This window comes from Aquarana catesbeiana, linkage group LG05 (genome assembly GCF_042186555.1).
Source record: "Aquarana catesbeiana isolate 2022-GZ linkage group LG05, ASM4218655v1, whole genome shotgun sequence".
Classification (NCBI taxonomy): Eukaryota; Metazoa; Chordata; class Amphibia; order Anura; family Ranidae; genus Aquarana; species Aquarana catesbeiana.
This window is the reverse complement of record NC_133328.1, coordinates 397,040,820-397,062,410: the sequence shown is the minus strand read 5'-3', so window position 1 is coordinate 397,062,410 and position 21,591 is coordinate 397,040,820. Positions and strand designations below refer to the sequence as shown.

Below are 21,591 nucleotides of genomic sequence, written 5' to 3'. Positions count from 1 at the left end.
ATGAGAGACAGCCTAATTTGCACTAGAAATTCACATGACTCTGCTTAATAATCCTACCACAGCATACTTTCTTATGTCCCAGCATCTTGCCTGTAGCAAAATACATGACGCACCCAGTAAAAATGAGCTGGATGGCGGCTGGTGGCCTGATAGAATTTGCACAGAAATTCTACATAGATATGGCTGACAAATTGCTAACTTCATGTAAAGAAAATTGTAACAGTAACGTTTTTATGATGCCTTTTCATGTATCCATTTGATATTCTTCTAATATGTGTATGTTGCTGACAGGCAAAAACTTGCATGGAGTCTATAGAAAGCATACGAAAACTGTAATGGCACAGTCCTACACACAGCAGTCATTATGCTTAGTTTATTAAAGCCAAACTCATTAATGAATGTTGGCAGTGTTTATTCTCTGTTATTGGCAACATGTTGCTCACTAGTGAATCCACATTCACAATGTAATTGCCAAACACTGTACATGCACACCTTTTGCACTGTTTGGCACAGAAGCATGTACACACATGTATACTGGCAAAGTTTGGCTTATGTATCTAAAGCCAAAAGTTTTCTTAGAACTTTGTATGGAGTGTGGAATAATTAGAACCTAAAGCAGACTTGCATTGATGTCTTTGTCCCCACTGGGGCAATTCACCTTCCCTATTTGCCCTAGTGACCATTATCACTGTTATGGAAGTGGTGGCAAATCCAAAATTTAGTTTTTTCACCAGAACAGTAAAGCCTCATACACACGATCGGATTGTTGGCCAACAAAACCGTGGAATTTTGTCCGAAGGGCGTTGGCCCAAATTTGTCTTGCATACACACGGCCACACAATTGTTGGCCAACAATTACGAACGTAGTGACATACTAAACGTACTACGTGGTTTTTCATCTCTTCAGCGCCACCCTTTGGGCTCCTTCTGCTAATTTCGTGTTAGTAGAAGCTTGGTGAGTGTTGATTCGCGCTTTTCATTTCGCACTTTTCATTTCGTACTTTTCAGTTAGTTTCTGAACGGCCGTTTGTCAACCAGCCATTTGGTTGACGATTTGGTATATTTCCTATATTTTTGGATGCATAGAATGCACTTTTTGGTTAAGTTCTATTGGCAGATAGCATGTCTAATTTTATTTGTTTTCTTTTTTTAATGCACAATAAAAAAAATTTGGAGAATAATACTTGGCTATGTGTTTTACTTCAAATGACTGTAGGCAGTTACATTTTAAAAAATACAATGTAAAATTAACAAGGGACACCAACATAGTTGTATCTTAGTTGTATCTTTGATCTTAAAAACTACAGGATAATGGTGTTGTGCTAACTTGCCCAAATAAAAAAAAAAAAAACATAATAATATTATTTTCGATATGACTAGAAAAAAAAAGCTTTTGAAAATTCCTTTGCAATAACTCCATCAGTATTACCAGCAAAGCAGCTTCATTATTATAACATTAAAGAAGAAGATAATATGCGCTGCATTTGGAGATTTCATAATTTACCACGTCATGAATGTTAATTCTCCATTACAAACGCTAGTTTACAAGACCGATCTCTTCTGGCTCGTCCTTGCTTCCAAGCATGCGTGTTTGTACTTTGGACTTTTGTCCGACGGACTTGTGTACACATGATCACAAAATCCGACAACACACATTTGTGGGCGGAAAATCTGAAAACTTGCTAGCCAACATTTGTTGGTGGAAAGTCTGACGACAATTGTCCGATGTCCACCAACAGCCTCGATCATGTGTATGAGGCTTTACAGAGGAACAATCTGTCAGTGGGTGTAATTATTTCAGTAAAAACAGTTTGGATTTCCCCTTAGTTTAGAAAGATTTTCTTTCATTCACAGGTATGATAGGAGGTAAAGGAAATTTCGCTAATAGGACACAGAAAAGAAAAAAAAAAACTGACATGAGTTTTACTCATTCTTAAAACTAAAATATATATTGGCTTTAGATTTATTATATTACAAAAAAGAAAACATTTTACTCACCAAACTAAATCTATTTCTATATGCACACATAGGGGTTGATTTACTAAAACTAGAGAGTGCAAAATCTGGTGCAGCTCTGCATAGAAACCAATCAGCTTCCAGGTTTTTTTTTCAAGGCTTAACTGACAAAGCTCCAGTTAGAAGCTGATTGGCTACTGTGCACAACTGCACAAGATTTTGCACTCTCCAGCTTTAGTAAATCAACCCCATAGGTTTGTTTGTAAAGCCCAACTCCTGGATCCCCCCTGAAGTCCCACAGCTGTATTTATATATTTTTTAATACTTCCCTTTACTGATGTCTTCATGTTGGTCACGTGATGCACAGAATTCTCTTTGGATCTACTCCCAGCAGTGAGTGGCCCTTGATGCAGAGTGAGGCTCTCATTACACTATCTCTGACATTTATAAAGGGTTTTGTAGACACACTTTAGAATTCTGTCACCCCTGCCCAAAAAAATGTAGATGCTTGTAACAGATTCCTCTAACTGTTGGAAACAGAGGCCTTGCTGGTATTAAGTGGGTAAGGGGAATTATAGAGTTGACTGCTTTCAAATATTTAGGTTAAATTACATCATGTTTTGAATATTACTTATTGATCCAAGTAGAAAAAAATGAATACTAATTGCTCCAAATAAATACAAAATAAAAAGTTATTTCCTTTAACAGTAGACTGGTAACACAGATTAATTAAAATTTATATGGAATGCCCCTAATCATATCTGTTTTAATACCATTGTAAATGCAGATTTGAAAGGTTAAATAATTTACCATATTACCAAAGAAAAGTATGTAACCTTAAAATTGCTGCCCAACATTATAAAGATGTGTTCAGTTTCTAAAATTCCAATTCACCTGCCCTGGTTATAGGTTAACATGACCTTAATGAAGTACGCTTGACTTTGTGAGAAATGGTGTGCAGAGTTCCAAGCTGTGTAGATATGTATGTGACATCCAAGGACATAATGCATTTAGTAAATCACTAGAATGTATCTATGTTGTGTTACACAAAATCACAAGTCTGGCAAGCCAGCTTACAACTGTAAATCAGCATTTGAGGCACTACTGAATATTTTATACATGCAACATAAACCTCATTTGCAAAAACTGCAGGGTTATTTTTGATCTGCTACACGGGAAGATCTGTAGTGTAGGAATGTCTGGGACAACAGACAGAGGAAAGCACATAACTAATATAGAATTAAATTAACAAATGCTTATTTTTATACTGTAATTGCACGTTAGTTCACCTAGGCTAGCTTGTACAGTATTGACTAAAGTATAGATATTAAAAACTACAATTGATGGAATACTTTGAGAGTAGTAATTGACTATTGCAAGATCTCTTTAGCAAGGCAACTCCACATGTAAAATAACTTAAAAAGGCGTATGAGAACAGTCATTGTGGTGTAATTTTAAAAGGTGTGGTAAAAAAATAAATAAAAAATAAATAAATAAATAAATAAATAAAAAATGTGATTGATATAAGCAAAATGGGCAGTTTCCGCTTGTTAGCATGCTGCTTATAGAGGCATAGGTGCATCAAATATTCTCATATATTATATTGTGATTTAAAGTGATTGTAAAGGGTTGTTTTTTTTTTCTATAAAAATAACAAACATGTTACACTTAGCGTCTCTGTCTCTGTCTCTGTCTCTGTCTCTCTCTCTCTGTCTCTCTCTCTCTCTCTCTTTAAAAAAATAAGCTCTGTTAGTTGTACTTATCATTTATGTAGTTAATCAGCTACACTATATATTGTTACATTAAAGTTATTAAAGAGAATTGTGTTTTCTTTCAGTTTTATGAAGAAGCTGGAACTTCCTCTGAGATTGATGTACACGGGCACAGATTCACCAGTAGGTAAGCATGCTGTTGGCTTTATTAATATGATAAAAAAACATAATAGATATCATATCTTCAAAAGACCTCTCTACAATATTGAATGCAATGTAAATATTATGTACCATTTAAACCCTGCTAGTGATGGATTATAAAAAGGACAATTGGGAAAGTAGATCAGTACCCAGATCACTGCCGTAAAATCTTTATCAGACAGAATCTGTGGTAAATTGCCTTTAGTGTGTATTGATTTGAATTGTAATTGTGCTGTTTACCCTGACGTTGTTAAGCACTGTGCAAACTGTTGGCGCTATATAAATCCTGTATAATAATAATAGTGCCAACCGAGGATGTTAGTTTTCATCAAGCCTTATCGCCCACACACATGATCAGAAAATTGTATGAAAAATACAGCTTTTGAAGCGATTGTACGATAACATGATTATTAGTACAGAGCTTTTCAGAACATATATATATTGTACATTCACACCACACATTGCGGGTGTGGCTATAAATAGGGATGTGTGATTTTTTTTTGTAGGTGTGGTTAGTAGGGGGTCCCCTGTTTTTATTTTGAAAATCCAGACACCTTATCCTAAAACAGGAACCTATCCCTTGTCATTTACACTAACACACATAATTTAGTATCAAGTATAATCGCATGATCAAGTTGTCCTACTTCCCGTTTTAAATTATTCAGTATTGGAGGAGGGGTCCCTACAGAGAGTGACATTCTTAACACATACTGCAGTCACATGACAATGTAGGTTACTCTGACAAACTCTTAGTAGGCATGACATCAAGTCAACACACCAAACATGACACTAGGTCAATACACCCAAATGGGCAGCACACCAAAAATGGAGCATGCACAATCTGCATGCTTCATTTTCAGAATGTTGAGGTTTTGGATGAGTTGATCTGTACTGACCTACAATCTGTCATTCAAGTAAATACAACTCTTTCTAAAACAAATCTCAAAGCATATCAATGCATAGGTTATATCTAAACAAAGATTATATACGGAGAAAGCATCTATAGTGTTTGCTTGTCTGAATTAAGAGCACCAAGTGTGTTTCCTGTCTGCTGCCTCATTCCTTTGCTTCCAGCATGAGTCAATACTGACAACTTTTCCTGACAAAAGGTGACAGGGGAGGGAGCTCCAGCAGATTGACAGCCCCAGCTCCTGTGTTCTGTGTGATGGGTGGTGTGTCTCTTCCCTCCAATCAGCTCTCAGAGCTCTCCTCACTAAGCTTTGCAGAGTGAAAAAAGAAAAGTGTGTGAGTGTGGCGCTGTCCCAGAGTTGTAAAAGAAATGTCTGCATATATACAATTTTATCCAAAGTGTCACGTGTATATTCCCTTAAGTGAAATATATGGCAGTTATTACCACTCCTGTGGGTTAAAGTGACTAGTGATTTAAACATAAGAAGCATAATGAGTGCGATAAATCGCATCCAAGGTGTCTAGTGCTATATTCCCTCAAAAGGAAAAAACGGTATTAACCACTGCTAGAAGCATGAAGTGGTCTGTGTTTAAACACTAGGAAACACAAAGTTGCAATAAATACATCACACATGACATGCAAAAAATTCTAAAGTGTCTGGTGCTAAATAAATAAATATTAAAATATTGCTCTACAAACGTTGCAAATAACAAAGTGACAAGTGCCCTATAAAGAGGTCACTCTGAAAAGTACTAAACACACGTGCCATGCAAATGGTTCTGTGATAATAAACAGTTCATATGGGTATGTGCCCAGTGCACTATAAGTGAAAAAAGGTGTCCGTTGTAGGATTCCTCAAAGCACACAACAGGTGTTAATCCAGTGCTGGTGTCTCGCGTTGTGATTGTGCAGAGACTCACCAGCTGTATGTCCCCTGCAGGGGTAACGAGTAGTCACAGTATGTGCCACTGTGCAGCAATACTTGGCAAGACCAGGACCAGGATGATATCATAAGGACATAAGAAGAAAGGACTCCATAGTGTGAAACCGTTTAAAAACACTATTTATTAGGTCAGATGAAAAGGGTACTCACATTGTAGTGGAAAAAATGAGCGGTGTACAATGCTTACAAAGTTGTTCCTAAGCGTCAGCTTTGCAGGGAGATGTCATCAAGGCGTTCAGTCAAAGGCCACGCCCTACGTACGTTTCGTCATACGGACTTCTACGGGAGCATGGTCCCTGCATCGTCTCCCCTATCCTTATATGCTGTGCGGTCCGTAGTGCACCTGCATTCCAGCGGCCATATTTGGTATGTGTTTGTGTTCCAGCGGCCATGTTTTTGTGTGTCGGCGGCCAGGGAAAATGGCCGCCGCACATACCCATATGAACTGTTTATTATCACAGAACCATTTGCATGGCACGTGTGTTTAGTACTTTTCAGAGTGACCTCTTTATAGGGCACTTGTCACTTTGTTATTTGCAATGTTTGTAGAGCAATATTTTAATATTTATTTATTTAGCACCAGACACTTTAGAATTTTTTGCATGTCACGTGTGATGTATTTATTGCAACTTTGTGTTTCCTAGTGTTTAGACACAGACCACTTCATGCTTCTAGCAGTGGTTAATACCGTTTTTTCCTTTTGAGGGAATATAGCACTAGACACCTTGGATGCGATTTATCGCACTCATTATGCTTCTTATGTTTAAATCACTAGTCACTTTAACCCACAGGAGTGGTAATAACTGCCATATATATTTCACTTAAGGGAATACACACGTGACACTTTGGATAAAATTGTAGACTTTGGACATTTCTTTTACAACTCTGGGACAGCGCCACACTCACACACTTTTTTTTTACTTTTTCCGCTCATTCCACCCCCTGTGGAGTCAGCATATGTGAGGGCAGCAGTCTATCAATTTAGGTATATACTCCCCACCTAGGCTCCTATTTACACCCATTAGCGCGGACTCCCTATTCTTTCTGTTACAAGCTTTGCAGAGTGTAACTTCAGCTCTCTGCCCCTTTTTTACTGACAGCTCAAACAAGCTGCAGTTTGAACGGATGTAAGGAAGCGATATCTGCAGATAAGCAGGTACAACCTATGTAGGAGGATTTGTTTCATCTCTGTGTATCACATTTATTGGGTATATGGAAGGGTTTACAGCCACTTTAAGTAAAAGAAGATCCTATCTATTAACTTTTTCACACAGTAGATGTTTGATATGTGGTGTAACATTTGAGAGCTTGTTGTAGACCTTTCACTATCAAGAAAAAACAAAAACAAATGTACAGTAATATCAAAGATGAGCAATGTGTTCATAATAAAGATAAAACAAAGGCCATGGGAGATAAACTGATGCACAATATTTATTGTCGCATTGCTGTTGGGAATTCCTGCATGCAGAGCATGTACTTATGCTGGCCATACACTATACGAAAAATCAGCCGAAATTCAGCCATTTAGACAGTTTGTTTGTTTTTCGGCCAGTTAATGGGCACAAAATCTATAATTGTTGGGACGTTTTTGAGACAAAAAAACGAAGGACAACTTTGGAAATTTTCTGCTGATCGAACGATAAATTGAAAGGTTAATGTGTTTCCCGTCCAAACTGTCTGCACTAGGTATATGTAAAAAAGCAAACAAAAAATGCATTCATTTATGTCCACTGAACAATTTATCGGTCATTACATAATGGCACTATCGTTTGCGCTCACGGCTGAAATGTTCATTTTTCTAAAATGGGCGATTTTTCGTATAGCGTATGGCCAGCATTAGTGCCATTATCTGTGCTGTGAATGTCCTTGTAGACATATCCCTATCAGTTTCAATTTGGTAGGTTCCTTTCATTGTATAACATTTTGCATTTCAAGGATTTTTCCTATGGGTATCATGCAAAAAGCTGCAGTATTTATATAACATTCAGATTAACCTTGTCTGATGGAAACAATTGTACCTTTTCACAAAAGCCACCTCCTCACTTTGTAGGGAAATTTTCACTTTGCACGGGAATTCTCCCTTAACTTGAATGTTGTAAAAAATCACTTTACAAAGAATACCCAATTATGTGCAAGGAAAATATAAAAATAAGATATTTTTGCATGTACAGTACATGATTGGTTGATGGAAGTCAGCAGAGCTTCATCTCATTTGCTTAGCTTAGGAAAAATCCCCTTGCAAAGTAAACAGCATATTTGCCTTAAATGAGTCAACCCTTATGGGTCTAATTTACTACAATACGTGGATATATGAACAATGTTTTTATTTATTTTTTATTTTGTTTTTATTCATATTGAAAATGGGCACGTGCTTATAAGAGTCTTGTAGCAATAAAGTTGTAATACAGTTCTATTTGAGAGCAGGCAGATAATTGTATAAATACAAAGTTACTTATGCCATGTTCAATCTTCAGTTACACAAACTTATCCAAAGATTTGACATTATTCCAAGATGAGTGGGTGTGTATATACTGTGTATGTATATATTCTCATATGGGAAAGTCTTAGCTCAATGGTAGAGTTGTTTTTTTAGTGAGTTATGCCAGTCTGAACTTGTGGCTTAAGAGCTTTATAGAAAAATAAAAGTTCAACACATCCATTGCTCATGTAGGGGATTTACGTTTCACACAAAAACAAAAAATGCTCTTGTCTCTGGTCTCTCAGACCTGGCCCCCCTGTGTTTTCCTGGCTCACACAGCCTTTAGCTACAGCCCCCAGCTGTACAAGTCCACTTCTGGTCTCTGAGTAGGGGTTCTCCAGATACCCCAAGCTCTCTCACTCTTTTGAGACGTACAGACTCCCTCTGGTCTCCTGGATTTGCCAGTCACCTCAGCTTTCTTAGTCTCCCCAGGCTCCCCATTGCAGCTGTTCCAACTCTCCCAACCCTGTGAGCAAGGAATCTTCTCCCAATCATTGGGTGCAGTCTCTTGGCAGGAACACGCGTCCCTCTTGGGTGGAGCGCACAGCTCTCTTGTGACAGGGCTATGTCACCAATTGGGAGAATTGAGCTAAGATCAGGTCTGGCTTATAACTATATGAACGATAAGGATATGACAAAGAGATGTCTCCAAAAGAATAGCCATTAATAAGATAAACCACAGAGTATCAAAAATGAGAAAATACTTTATTGAAAAAATTCAGCCATAAGATTATTCCATTAAGGGTATAATGACACCATACTAGTGAGACCCCCCCCCTGTACCCAGTTAAAATTACAATTAAAAATTGACAACCTTGTCCCAATATGGCGCCAGACTCAACACACCCCACACACACACTCATGCGTATCCAATAAGGAAGGACTGGAATTGCTAAGATGACTTTTGTTTGGTTGTACAGTCTACACCCAGCATGTCCTATATAGGACTTCTTGTGCAGTGGTTGTATAGATAGATTCAGGTGAACAGATATATAAGTCACTTATGATGGAAAAGCACTAATATATGTAATCTTGGACCCGTTAAGCGAATTTCATATGTCAGCGTATAGCATATAAACTATGGAATAGATTAGCCAATGTTCATGCTGGAGTGAAAACGGGAGAATATATCTTTCTCAGTACACATTGGTAACTCAGTCCAATCCTATGTAAAAGTGGCTATCAGTAATGCCTTTATATACTTCACAAATCAGCATGATAATGGTATGACAGGCTGAGAGCCCGACAAGAGAGTATAATAAGGGCAGGATAAGAAGATATTGCCCGGAGGCTCTCACCACTTCATGGATTTAACTGAGATAAGGCTGGCATATAGACTGTCTTCCTTTCATGGATGCTGTGACCAGCTTGTTTGGTGGTTCCTCTGTATAAACTCGTATGGCTTCATCGGCTCAGTTGTTTGAGTGGCAGCTTAACGCTAGACATCCGGTCAAACGTAAAATACGTCGTATAGAGAGACCTATAAGTGAGTGTGCCGTCAATTCATCCAGTCCGTCCAAGCGGAAGAAGCGGCTCAAAGTTGCGCGCTCCTGCTGGAACGCATAGTGGAGTGCAAGGTGGAGATGGCGCTGCCTATGTCATCTTATAACTAATCTGCACACGTATGCATTCACAGGACCTGCAGGTCTTCACCAAGATCCAGACACAGGATTGAAGGCTTTATCCCACCCAAGATACTTTGAAGCCTTCAAGCTCCAGACCCCGATCTGGGGTTACATAACACAGGGAAAGCTGTACAAATAGTTTTCTCTGCTCAAAAACAATGTTTTGTAGCTTCGCCTTGTACCTTGATGTGAATCCTGTGTGCATTCCTCCTATACTTAGTGTGGCAGGGCCTTGCACTGTCACACAATACATACAGTATACATAATATACCACGTGAAATGTGTGTATCATTCTGTTAGCATGGCTAATTTTAGATTTGGAATGCTTCTTTTGAGACCTGCACTATAGTGAGTATGATCATCATGCAGCATATTGGTAGTTTTTACTAATGTAGGTTCAATGCCACTTTAACCACTTCACCACTCCCTATAAACTTAAGCTCCGGAAGGTTTTACCCACTTCATGACCAAAGCATTTTTTGCTATTTGGCACTGCGCTACTTTAACTGGCAATTGCGTGGTCATGCAGCACTGTACGAAAATTAAATTTATATAATTTTTTTCACACAAATAGAGATTTCTTTTGGTGGTATTTGATCACCACTGGATTTTTTTTTTTTTAATATATACATGAAAAAAGACTGAACATTTTTTTTAAAAAACCCAATATTTTCTACTTTCTGTTATAAAACATATCCAATAAAAAAATAAAATTTCTTCAAAAATTTAGGTCAAAGTGTATTCTGCTACATGTCGAGGACACCAGTCCTATGAGGTGGTAAGAGAGGAAGGAAGCTGAAAAGAAATCTAAGACATCTAAGAAAGATAGAAGAGTCAGGGTAAGACCAAGTGAACAAGATTTTGGTACTTACACGTATGAAACTAAATCTACAGATAAAAAAAGTAACAAGAACACTGCAATCACTAAGCTCTGGGTAAAATACTCAAGTGCAACTTCTTTTGCAGTAGTCAATTTGCCTTTAGAAAATAAACCCCATTCTGTACATTTAAAGAAGACTTTATGCACTACTATGTGTGTCAGCAATCATGGGCAAGAGTAATTATTTAAACATGATTTTTTTTCTACTTATACTGTATAGCTTTACATTTGTCTTTAACAATATTGGCATACCTGGCAACTTTTGAAAATCGTAATTTCTGAGATGAAGTGACTGGTGGGTGTGGCCAAATTATACTTAATGGGAAGAACTTCTGTCTGAAGTCCACAGTAAAAATACAAAACTAACTACTTCCCATCCGGGCCAATTCTGGCACTTCGCTCCTACATGTAAAAATCATATTTTTTTCCCTAGAAATTATTCAGAACCCCCAAACATTATATATGTTTTTTAGCAGAGACCCTAGGGAATAAAATGGCGGTTGTTGCAACTTTTTATGTCACACAGTATTTACGCAGCGATTTTTCAAACAAGTTTTTTTTTTGGAAAAGAAGCAGTTTCATGAATAAAAAAAAAAAAAACAGTAAAGTTAGTCCAATTTTTTGTATAATGTAAAAGATGATGTTACGCCGAGTAAATAGATACCTAACATGTCCCACTTTAAAATTGTGCACACTCGTGGAATGGCGCCAGACATTTTTACAGGTTACATGTTTAGAGTTAGAGGAGGTCTTGGACTAGAATTGATGTTTTTGCTCTAACGCACGCGGCGATACCTCACATGTGTGATTTGAACACAGTTTACATATGTGAGCGCGACTTACGTATGCGTTCGCTTATGTGCGCAAGCATGCGGGGACAGGGCCGCTTTAATTTTTTTTATTTTTTAAAAAAACATAAACATCTCATGTAATAGGAATAGTCCGTGACAGGTCCTCTTTATGGGGAGATGTCATTAAAACCCCACATCTCTCCTCCAAGCTGGAAAAGCTGAGGTAAGAAAGAAAGAAAAAAAACTCAGCCTTTCCAGCCGAATCCTCGGCATTGTTTACATCCGCCAGCCCAGACGTGACATCATAACAAAATCTCTATGGTAAACTTGCAGCGGATTCTTTCTCCAGTTTGCCGATCGTACCTGCGAGCTCGAAGATGCATTGGAGGGCAGCAGGATTGGGAAACATCCTCTCCTGCCGCCAGTAAGAACGATCAAGTGGCTGAACTGCCGCTATGATTGTTCTTATGGTGCACAGAATCACTGGCTGAAAAAGATGATATCTAGATGATGCCTGAAGCTGCAGGCATCATTCAGATGTCCCCACTCAAAGTCCATGACGTCACATGACGTACCTTGGGCGGGAAGTGATTATTATAAAAAAACACAGGATTGTTTTATAGCCTACAACATATCTTCCCTACTAAGGAAATCCCTGGTGTCTTGTATGTCCCCATGTTGAAATCTGATCAATGGTCTGTTGATGAGATACTGATGAAGAGAGTAATGAAGTATGTCCTAATCACAGAATCCTGCTTAGCCAGCATATGTTCATACACTCCAAAGTAAAAAAAAAAAGCTTGTTTGAAAATTCATTGTATATCTGGTGTAACCTGTTTGTATATCTGCACATTTTACACACACAGTAAATACTGTAAAGATATGATTTTATTGCTCACAGACGATCAATGTGATGGCTTTTGTTCATATGTTTTAAAAATTAAACCTTATTTGTGATTGAAGTTATACTAAACACACACTGTTTAATTTACAGTACCCTTTCTCTTTCTGTATATGGAAGATGACACTGTAATTATTTTAATAATAAAAAAAAAACCTTATTTCCTAATAGTTATACAGCTGTCACATGACCCAGCTCTTTCCTAGCCTGTTTGCAGGTATGCAGTGGCAGGAGGAGCTTCTTCTTTGGAATACAGAGTAAAAATAAATAATTAATATAAAAATAATTATAATCTTAATAAACTGTTTTAAATTGTCATACAAATATATATTTGAAATCAAATCTTTATTATTTTTTGACAATAACATGGTGTGCATGGATTTCTCACAGGCACAAGCTGTGCCACACCCCTCCAGACTGTGTCTTAGAATAACAGGGAAGTGAAGCCTCCATCAATCAAGATGTAATATCCCACCCCCATTGCATTTAGCTGGTTAATGAACATGGAGGAGGAGGAGGGAGGGAGGAGTGGGCTGCCATTTACCACTGTGTATATGCCCACATGTATGACTCTAAAGTTACAGAGGCTGCTCACATGTGATAGAGAGGAAATGCTCAGGGTAAAAATACACTGAAAACTTAAGTGCAGGTGCACTAGCTGCCAGCACTGCTCTGCAAAATCCCCAACTGCAGTGGGGACATGGATGGGGGGGGGGGGGACCGAGAACAACAGGATCAACCAGATTTTTTTCAGAATACTGAAAACATATCTTATAATGACTGAGTGGTTATGAACAGCATGTAATACAGCATTTATTGATGGCTTTTAATGATATGACACTTTAAAGTGTAATCTGTGGTGTTGATAAGCAATACACATTCCAGTTTTCTTTGGAATTGTTTTTTTTTAATACTTAGCTGATTTTACATAATTAGAAACATGGTCGCATCTGTGAGCGTTGCTATGCTATGACACAATATAGTATATCTCAGATCATAAGTGATCTGAGAAAGACTACATTCTGTGCTGACAGCTCAATTCATTGTCCTTCAGTGGCCCTAAATTCAGAATTTCTGTTATGCAAAAAAGGAATGTCTGCACAATGAAAGGCAGAAAATCTAATAAACATTGTTTGGTTCACATTTCAGATACTCGTATCCAGTTCTTTGTATACATTTCCTTGGATTCAAAGCTAAAATATTAAATACATCCTGGACTTACGGTTTTCCATTTGGAGTATTATGCTAATAAAATGTAGTCGGCACATATGGGTTGATTCAATAAAGCAGTGTAAAAAGTAATGATGATCTACATCGTACCGTAATCTGCAGTAAACAGCGAGGGGATAAAAAAAATTTCCAGTCTTTCTTGAGCTGACCACAATTATCCTGGAGTTCAATAAAGCGCATCTCTATACATCATGCACTTCATAAGGTAGTTTATCAGTTCTCCAGAAGATCTATATATAAACAACAGACTACACAGGAACTAGCCAATAAACTCCAGTGCCTTTATGACTTAAAATTGGTCTTTTGTCATAGCGATAACCAGGGCCGTTTTTAAGGCAGGGCAAAAGGGGCAGCTGCCCCTGGCCCCAACATTATTGTGGGGTCCAAAGCAGCTACCTCATGCTTGGTAACTATCCAAGTTTAAATTCCCTTCTCCCTTGAAGTTTTAATCCCGTGCTGTGTCCCGATATCTCATTGTGAAGTTCTGTTACTAATGCTGCCTAGCTCTGCCCTATTGCCATGTACAGGTGACTCACCTGCAGACCCTGTGTTTACATGTAAATAACTGGAATTCATCTGTAAATAGTGTCGGTATTAATATGTAAATAGCTGAGGACCGACAGCATTGGTATGTAAATAGAGGCGGCATTCATATGTATCTCATGCCCCCCTGAGGTCATATTCACCACAATCTCTGCTAAATGCTGCCCTCTGGGGAGGTAAAGGGGCATGCTTGAAAGTCCTGCCTACAACTGTGGTCATTAAGCCTACCATCAGCCTGTTGTGCAAAAAAGTAAGCATATTGGAGGTGGAACCCTTTTTCAAAATAATATGGTGCCACGCCAATTTTTTTTGAATGCCCTTGTAGCCAGTTTTCAATCCATGAATAGATTTTTTTAGATTGCAATCCATAATGTAAAGTTGACATTTCTGACTTTATTAAATATCATCATGATGTGAGCAAGGATAGCGCATGTATCTCTCTGGATTATCCTTATCAGCCTTGTCTTGAAGGATTTGAGATAGTTATCAATTCCAAGTTGTTCAAATGTGAGCTCTGACAGCTTGTAGACAACCTTCAAAATCTCTGCTGCAAGCAAAAGCACCAGTAAAATATCATTTTATTTCCTCTGGAGTTCTCCTAGTATACAACATTTAAGTCATTTCCATGAACATCTTGCTTCAGAGTCATGGCATATAACTCTGCCACAAAAAAAGAATGCCTAATTTGAAATTATTGGGCAATCGTTTCAAGTGGATTACATTTAATGACTTTTTAAAGCTCTTTTTTTTTTCCTGTAAACAAAATTTCAGCTATAAGTGAAGAGTGAATTGTTGATTTAGACGCAGACTTGTAGCACACTAATGGAATCTCCTCTCCCATGGGCCAGTTTTTTTCAGAAGGGGAGCCTTGCTCTCAGACCTGACCTAGAGCACTCTTTCTGGTGAAAAAGTGGTATTGCAATTTGCATAATTCATATATAAAGAAAGCTGGAAGCACTTGGTAATAGCCTATGGATCTAACTGTTTACCAGGGAAGAAGCTTTTAATGCTGAAAATGCACATTTAAGAAATTCAGAAAACAGGAAGCACATATTTTTGCACTATTTGTTTAAAGATAAACTGTAATGGTTTTTAGTCAAGTGTATGTCCAGACAAAACTTTCTTTGCTATCCAATGCTCTGGAGAGATTTCCCTTTGCTTATTTTCCCAGCGATACAGTTTCACCAGGCAAGAAGTAAAGGAAAATTGCTCCAAGGAAATAAGGCAATAACATTTTATTTTAAAGTAGAAGAATGCTGAACTGCTTTTTATTGACGTCAGAGTCCCTATTAGACTTTCTCTTGCTTTTAGTTTGGTGAAACCGTTGTCACCATCAAAGTAAATGAAGAAAAAAAAAACAGACTTTACAATCACTTTAATATGTATGGAGTCTCCACCAATCTCTGAGTAGACAAGGCCCAGAAGGTGGCGAAATAGGCCATAAATGTTCAGGAGTTTGGCAGTGAGAGAGCAGAGTCCAGGGTCCTGTTGCCTGGAGGGGACCCCGGTGCTGTGGGGGCTTTGCCCCTGGGCAGAAGGAAGGACAGGAGAGAGCAGGTGGAAGAGAAAAGGAGCAGTTGAAGTCTTACACCCTTTCCAGCCTCAGATGGACTTAGGTGAACCCTTATGCCCTGTACACACGGTCGGATTTTCCGAGGGAAAATGTGTGATAGGACCTTGTTGTCGGAAATACCGACCGTGTGTAGGCTCCATCGGACATTTTGCGTCGGAATTTCCGACAAACAAAATTTGAGATCTGGATCTCAAATTTTCCGACAACAAAATCAGTTGTTGTAAATTCCGATCATGTGTACACAATTCCGACGCACAAAGTTCCACACATGCTCGGAATCAAGCAGAAGAGCCACACTGGCTATTAAACTTCATTTTTCTCAGCTTGTTGTACATGTTGTACGTCACCGCGTTCTTGACATTCGGAATTTCCGACAAGATTTGTGTGACTGTGTTTATGCAAGACAAGTTTGAGCCAACATCCGTCGGAAAAAAAACATGGATTTTGTTGTCGGAATGTGCGATCGTGTGTATGTGGCATAAGACTAAAGAAGAAAGTTTTGGCTAGACATTTACCTTAAAACACTTTGCATTCATTATAACAGAAAACTGTATTATTTTTTTCAATTTGCGATCCTGGATGAGTAAACAGATAAATAAATATAGAAACAAGTGTTGAAGCACCACTGTAGCTTTATTCTTTATATTTTTTTTTAAATAAAATAAAAAAAATTGAAAATCTGCCCTCACTGCAATACTTACCCTATATCCAGTAAAATCCAGTCCCCTTCTGAATTGAAGGATGCCCAATGTCTTTGAACCCTCTTCCTGTAACCACTTGCCACCAAATCACGTACATGTACGTGATTAACTGCAAGTGGTTATACTGGGCTTATGGCTGCAGCTGTCATCCATAATCCCAGTATTGTATTCTTCAGCCAATGATGCTCTCTAAAAGAAAAGCAATCCTAGCAGCTAATTAGCAGCTGAATTGCCTTTTCAAGCGGTGGAAGGGGGTCTCCGCCCTCGGGTGCCTCTTCGGGCTCTCCTGTCCTGGCAGGGAGCCCAGGATCCAAATTGGCAGTTGCGCTGGCTTACAGTAGAGGTGTTTGGGGACCTCGATGGGGAATTTTCATCACTTCCAGTTAGGGGAGATATTAAACATCGCCTTTTTTTATGGAAAGCATGAGATCAGTGTTTTATTTAGTTTTTTATATCATGATTTCAAGGGTAGAGGAGAGATCTGGGGTCTTATAGACCCTAGATATCTCCATAAAGAGGGCCTGTAAAGCTTTAATTCTATCGCAAGGGATGTTTACATTTCTTGTGACAAAATAAAAGCGATCAAAACAAATTAAAGGGACAGTGTAAAAAAAAAAAAAAAAAGTTAAGTAAATATAAGTAAATGTTAAGTAAATGTTATATATGGTATAAAATGTTTGGCAGTTCTATGTAGTTTTCTAGCAAAGAATACAGATTTTTACTTGTAAATAAAAAGTGTCTGAAAAGGCCTGGTCTTCAAGTGGGTAAGCCCAGGGCACCAAGCACATTCTTCCCAGGGGCAGGTCGTAAAGCCTCCTTAAGTTCACTTGAGGTAGACACAAGGTGTAGCAATGGACATTTAGAACTCCAGCAATGCCCCTGGTGGTTTCTAAAGCAAATTCCTCTACTTTACAAACCATGATATTAATATACAGTATCTCACAAAAGTGAGTACACCCCTCACATTTTTGTAAATATTTTATTATATCTTTTCATGTGACAACACTGAAGAAATGACACTTTGCTACAATGTAAAGTAGTGAGTGTACAGCTTGTATAACAGTGTAAATTTGCTGTCCCCTCAAAATAACTCAACACACAGCTATTAATGTCTAAACCACTGGCAACAAAAGTGAGTACACCCCTAAGTGAAAATGGCCAAACTGGGCCCAAAGTGTCAATATTTTGTGTGGCCACCATTTTTTTTCCAGCACTGCCTTAACCCTCTTGGGCATGGAGTTCACCAGAGCTTCACAGGTTGCCACTGGAGTCCTCTTCCACTCCTCCATGATGACATAATGGAGCTGGTGGATGTTAGAGACCTTGCACTCCTCCACCTTCCATTTGAGGATGCCCCACAGATGCTTAATAGGTTTTAGGTCTGGAGACTTGCTTGGCCAGTCCATCACTGTTACCCTCAGCTTCTTTAGCAAGGCAGTGGTTGTCTTGGAGGTGTGTTTGGGGTCGTTATCATGTTGGAATACTGCCCTGCAGTCCAGTCTCCGAAGGGAAGGGATCATTCTCTGCTTCAGTATGTCACAGTACATGTTGGCATTCATAGTTCCCTCAATGAACTGTAGCTTCCCAGTGCCGGCAGCACTCCCACCACCATGCTTGACTGTAGGCAAGACATGCTTGTCTTTGTACTCAACTGGTTGCCGCCACACATGCTTGACGCTATCTGAACCAAAAATGTTTCTTTTGGTCTCATCAGACCACAGGACATGGTTTTAGTAAACCATGTCCTTAGTCTGCTTGTCTTCAGCAAACTGTTTACGTGTTTTCTTGTGCATCATCTTTAGAAGAGGCTTCCTTCTGGGATGACAGCCATGCAGAACAATTTGATGCAGTTTGCGGCTTATGGTCTGAGCACTAACAGGCTGACCCCCTACCCCTTCAACCACTGCAGCAATGCTGGCAACACTCATACGTCTATTTCCCAAAGACAACCTCTGGATATGATATGATGTGCACTCAACCTCTTGGAAAATAATGGCGGCCACACAAAATATTAACACCTTGGGCCCAATTTGGAAATTTTCACTTAGGGGTGTACTCACTTTTGTTGCCAGTTGTTTAGACATTAATGGCTGTGTGTTGAGTTATTTTGAGGGGACAGCAAATTTACACTGTTCTACAAGCTGTACACTCACTTCTTTACATTGTAGCAAAGTGCCATTTCTTCAGTGTTGTCACATGAAAAGATGTAATAAAATATTTACAAAAATGTGAGGGGTGTACTCACTTTTGTGAGATACTGTATATTAAAACTATACATTTTTCATGTAACTCACCATTGTACTACTTAGCCTCCTAGTATTTGCATGATCTGGTAAAGCTATGCTGTTAGACTAGAACTAGAATAGGGTGCGCTTTCCTACGCACCAAAAGGCCACTTAACTAAAACTTAACCTTTATTGTAAATCATAAAAAGTATGTAAATGACCAAGTATACTTATAGGATGAGGTCAATGCTATTATATATAAATCAACATTCTATCTCTATGTGGTAATATTAACATCTACCAAGTTTGGTTTCTGATATATACATATAGAATATGAGGGCTATAATCTCCTCCTTTCATCAATATAAAGGCTCCAGGCTATATAGAGGATATGCAAATTTAAGGTCAACTCACCAACACCACCTGGTATCAAGAGATGGGGGGTATATCTGTCTCTCCTCCCATCTATTGGCCACATATAAAAATGAGATGAACAGAAAAAGAGAACGTATGCTAGTAAATACTGTCTTACTAAAGATATGGGCTATCTATCTTCTGCCTTATGAAATTGTCTATCTCTCAGATATGTAATACGTGTGCACTCATCCATGTGGACACAAATAAGCACTGATGGATGAGCCCCATATATCACCATATCCACAAAAAAGCTTTTCTCTTAATCAAGACTGCATTGACACAAGGCATATCTCACCCCACAAAAAAGAAAACTGGAGGGGAGGGGGGAAAGAATGTGTCAGGACAAAAATGTAACCACGTGAACCTAAATGAAAATAAAGTCAGAAGATGCTCCCAAAATCAAATCACCAAACAACCAATAGTAGCTGACTGTCACGTAGTGAAAAGAAAATGGTGTCTCTTGTTTGTAGTCCCTATCTTTATAACCTGACCATCTAAAATGGCCGCCGCACATGCTCTTTGGTGAGGGGAATTCTATCACCATCTTGACTTATTATTGATAGCTCCTATGCCATATATCATTGTTATGTACATATATAAAATTCCTTTTGAGCAAATAGGGATATAAAATGAATGTAGATTATTTCCCTTTCATAAATACCAATATGATCCATACAAATATTAATATTAAATATTAGAGATTTTAGTCATGTATGAAAGATAGAAATATAAAGCCTTCATTAAGACCAGATGGCGCTCCAGATTTGAGACAAAAGATCCATCTCGCTTCCAACTTCAAAAGATGTTTAGCCAGGCCACCTTTCCTTGATCCCATTTTAAATTGTTCTATGGCCCAAAATTTTAATACCTCAGCTTTTCCACCATGTTTTTCAAGGGCATGCCTAGCAATTGGTCTCTTTTTTGTGCAATGACATTAACATGCTCCAATACTCTGCGTCTAAATTGGCGAATTGTTTTTCCCACATACAAAAATGGGCATGGGCATCTCATAACATAAATAATGCCCTCTGTACTACAATTAAATAATGATTGTATTTTAATAATTTCTCAATCTTTTTTGGATTCTCAAATTCTTTAACAGTGGGAATATAAAGGCATGCCTTACAGTATTCATATCTGTGGCTACCTAATGGTTTTTCCGGCAGCCATGTGAATGACTTTTCTTAGACAGTTCCTAAATGACTATGCACTAGCATGTCTCTCAGATTTCTACCTCTTCTGTATGTGATCATGGGGCTTTTCGGAAGGATTTTAGGTAGAACTTTGTCATTGTGTAGCACGTCCCAATATTTTTTACTGACATTTAAAATTTTACCAGATCGATTTGAGTATGTCCCTATAATACGCATGCCTGCATTATCATCAGTATTGGTCTGTTTTTCATCAAGTAAAGTATCCCTTGGGACAGTGATCACCTTTTTCATATGACTTTCTTAAGTATGACTATGCACTAGCATGTCTCTCAGATTTCTACCTCTTCTGTATGTGATCATGGGGCTTTTCAGAAGGATTTTAGGTAGATCTTTGTCATTGTGTAGCACGTCCCAATATTTTTTACTGACATGTAAAATTTTACCAGATCGATTTGAGTATGTCCCTATAATACGCATGCCTGCATTATCATCAGTACTGGTCTGTTTTTCATCAAGTAAAGTATCCCTTGGGGCAGTGACACCTTTTCATATGACTTTCTTAAGTCATTGAGATTATAACCTCTACTACTGAACCTCTCCACCAATTGAAGAAAAGCTATGCGGTTAGTTACCACAACCAAGTATGGTACATACACAAAAAGAAAATAATAAGTTAATATCCAGTAAATCGCCATACAGAAAAGCCGCGTACACACGATTGGATTTTCCGTCGGGAAATGTGTGATGACAGGCTGTTGGCGGAAAATCCGACCATTTGTTCACTCCATCGGACAATTGTTTTCGGATTTTCCACGCACAAATGTTGGATAGCAAGCTTTAAAATTTTCCGCGGACAAATGTCTGTTGTCGGGCGTGTGTACACAAGTCTGTCGGACAAAAGTCCAAATTACAAACAGGCATGCTCAGAAGCAAGGACGAGCCAGAAGAAGTCGGTCTTGTAAACTAGCGTTCGTAATGGAGAATTAACATTCGTGACGCAGCAAATTATGAAATCTCAAAATGCAGCGCATATTATCTTCTTCTTTAATGTTATAATAATTAAGCTGCTTTGCTGGTGATACTGATGGAGTTATTGCAAACAAATTTTCAATGGCTTTTTTTTTCTAGTGATATCAAGAATAATATTATTATGCTTTTTTTTTTTTGGGCAAGTTACCACAACACCATTATCCCGTAGTTTTTAAGATCAAAGATACAACTGTGTTGGTGTCCCTTGTCAATTTTACATTGTATTTTTTAAATGTAACCGCCTACTCCCAAACTGTCATTTGAAGTAAAACACATAGCCAAGTATTATTCTACACATTGTTTTTATTGTGCATTAAAAAA

At 38.3% G+C, this 21,591-nt stretch overlaps 1 protein-coding gene across 7 annotated transcripts in view; it reads left to right on the top strand.

Moving 5' to 3' along the window:
* ATXN1 (ataxin 1) overlaps positions 1–21,591 on the top strand; it is a 440,770-nt gene that overhangs the window by 293,793 nt on the left and 125,386 nt on the right. For 5 of the 7 annotated variants that reach the window (XM_073631104.1, XM_073631106.1, XM_073631103.1 and 2 more), the window contains one exon: positions 3,794–3,855. The gene's annotated coding sequence lies outside the window, so the exon portion shown is untranslated. The remainder of the gene's footprint in view (positions 1–3,793; positions 3,856–21,591) is intronic. The other 2 variants (XM_073631107.1, XM_073631108.1) reach the window with 1 other exon arrangement.